Here is a 3,031-nt window from a genome sequence, read left to right as displayed (position 1 = left end):
AAACCTTTTTCATTCAAAAATACAAACCCAAACTTAACCATTGCTAACACATTTAAATAAGGAAATTCAACACCCCACTGAGAAAAAAGGGAAAAAAATATAGAACAAAACCATGGTAAATTAATCAAATTCTACCACCTCCTAGATTTCGATTATCTCCCCTATACCGGAAGAAATCCCTAATTACCTCCCCCTATCTAGAACTCTTCTTTTTCAGACTGGAGCGAACACGTTACAATGAAGTAGAGAAATTTGAAAAGACAACATGAAACCGGTTATTTCTCAAAATACAATGTTTATATACCAAAAAGATTTTCTAACATTTTTCTGACATAATTTAAATATATACTTTAACCATGTAACACAAGCCTTCTGTAGTTTTTTCACTCTTATTATCAAATTTGTTGTTGAAAATGCACCTAAATTTGAAAAACTTGTAATTGTTTGAAATAAATTTATTTACATATATACCAAACTAGTTTCAACAATATCTTTTGTTTATCAATGGTAAAAATTTTAAATTATGAATTAGAAAAACAGCTTTAAAAGTTTCAATGTTGACAAATTAAAATGTTCATAACAGACAAATTTAGAATTATGAAAACATGTTCAGAAATTTCGATGTTGACAAGTTTAAATGTTCATAACAGTCAATAATATTAAAACTGTACATCAATCTGTTTGAATGTTCAAAGCTCATTAGTGTTAGTAGTGATTGACAAGAAATGAATATCATCAAATGTGTGTGTGTGTGTGCGGCTGGGTAAAGGCATAACAAACCCTTTCATCCATTCTCCAGAAGTACCCTGTTGAGGTTTCACGTTTCCAATCCTGCACAACACAGCATGGCCCAACAGCATGTCTGTTTTCTATGTCATCGATGTTTGAACTATATAATGCAAAATGTTCAAACAAAAAAACAAACTGCTGTTGTGACTCACAGCCATTTGAGTTTGACTGCATGACCAACTTCCAGAAGCTATGCTTGCCACCTGCAATTAGTCCCCCCCTGTGTTCTCTCCCCTGTTTAGTCGGACGAGTAGATACAGGGTGTTCCAGAATTAATGATAATTTGAGTGAAATTGAATGCATTTTTTTTTTAAACTATTTTTTATTTATGTTTATCATGTTTAATATGTGTTAAAAGTGTATAAATTTTGAACTTTCTTTATAATTTTATTTTTATTCCTGAGGGACCCCTCTTATTTGTCCATGATAGCTTTTTTTCAATTTGGCAGCAATTATTTTCTTTACCTTTATCCCCAAGAGGGAGTAATCGTTTACTTGAGCCTAACGAACACATTCAGTTAGCAGTGCAGGAGCTAATGCCTGAAATGCTTCAAAATGTATTTCACAATGCTAAGGAGAGAATTGAAGTATGCAGGAATACAGACATGTTGAAAATTTTCAATAAAAGTTTGATGTAAGATTTATAAATCTATTTGTTTTGGTAATAAACATAAACTTCTGTAAGCTTTTTTAAAATTTGCTCAATTTCATTGAAATAGATAGTTAATTCTGGAACACCCTGTATGGTGTAGCACTGTTAGTTGTTGTGTTGCTCGAGTAAATATTAAAATCAAAGGTCTTCTTGCTGTAAACATCCCATCCTTTTGTTAAGCGTATTGTATTAAAGAGTATATTATCCAAAATGTATCTCTCCTTTATAGCTTGCTTTTCAACCTTGTCACCTTGGGTTCTGTGCCAACCAAAGTCTTGTGTATTATATAATTGCTATTACTGTATTGATATATAAAATAACACATACAACTCACTTATTATTGTCATATAATAAAGAAACAGAAGTTCATATGAAATTGATCTTTTTTTCTACTTCAGTTATTACTTTTTTTTTTATGAAATACACACATACAGGAGGAGTAAATCTATATATAAATAACACTTTGAATGTAGCTCCCAAAAAAGAGTAAAAGTAATTACTGCTAGTATATATATATATATATATATATATATATGTATTTATAAATTCAGGAAATAATCATTAACATAATTACATAAATGGCTAGCCAATAAAAACGACCATATCAGTAAAATTAATTTTTAAGTACATAATTATAAAGATATAATTATAATTAAGGGCAATGGAATGCCAGCGCCTATATGCTAGAGGTAGATGTCAAATAACTACAATCCACTCTAAATTTGTTCTCTATTCATAAGCTGAGACTGAATGTGAGGAAATGAGCAAGGAGATTTACAAATTGCATGTAAATCTTCTTGCTCATTTCCTTGCATTCGGCCTTGGGTTATGAATAGAGATCAAATTTAGAGTGGGTTGTAGGTATTTGACATCTATTTCTAGCGTATAGGCGCTAGCATTCCAGTGCCCTTAATTATAATAATATTTTTTATAATCATATATATATATTTATATTTGTGCGTGTGTGTGTGTGTGCATATATATATATATATATATATGTATGTATGTATATATATGTATGTATGTATATATATGTATGTATATATGTATGTATGCATGTATCATCTACATACATGCATACATATAAGCAGACGTTGGAGTTAGGAAGCATCAACAAGTTGGAATTTCTCCGTTTTGACGGAGATTTTTTTTTACGGTACCTTTGGGAATGCCCCAGAGTATCTTTTTTATAAAAAAAATAATTGCGAAAAAGGATGTTTTACCACCTAACCCATCCCCTCCGATTCTGTGAACACTACGCACGAAGATTCCCACCTCCTTTGAACCGATTTGGTGGGCGCTACACACTAAAAACGATGGGAGAAACCTTTCGTTAAAGAAGAAAAAAAATGACTTTCTTAACATTATATAAATACATGATTTTTTTTTTTTTGTTAAACATCAAATGTGTTTATGAGGAGAAAAATATTAAACAAAGAAAGAAGGTATCTGATGGCTGAAAGATGTGCTATTTTTTGAAAAGTTAAAAAAAATTATTTTTCGTTTGAGTAATAGAAAAAGTTTATAAAAGATGCCATATATCGTGGTGAGATAAACAAATTCATATAAATACGGTGTTGAATATGATTT

The 3,031-nt window shown here is 30.4% G+C and overlaps 1 protein-coding gene across 1 annotated transcript in view; it reads left to right on the top strand.

Annotated features, from left to right (window-relative positions):
* The window catches only part of LOC106872991 (galaxin), a 91,985-nt gene that overhangs the window by 32,538 nt on the left and 56,416 nt on the right, over nt 1-3,031 (top strand). The window lies entirely within an intron of this gene.

Source organism: Octopus bimaculoides, chromosome 11 (genome assembly GCF_001194135.2).
Source record: "Octopus bimaculoides isolate UCB-OBI-ISO-001 chromosome 11, ASM119413v2, whole genome shotgun sequence".
Taxonomy (NCBI): domain Eukaryota; kingdom Metazoa; phylum Mollusca; class Cephalopoda; order Octopoda; family Octopodidae; genus Octopus; species Octopus bimaculoides.
The sequence above is the reverse complement of the archived record's forward strand: the minus strand, read 5'-3'. Positions and strand labels throughout refer to the sequence as shown.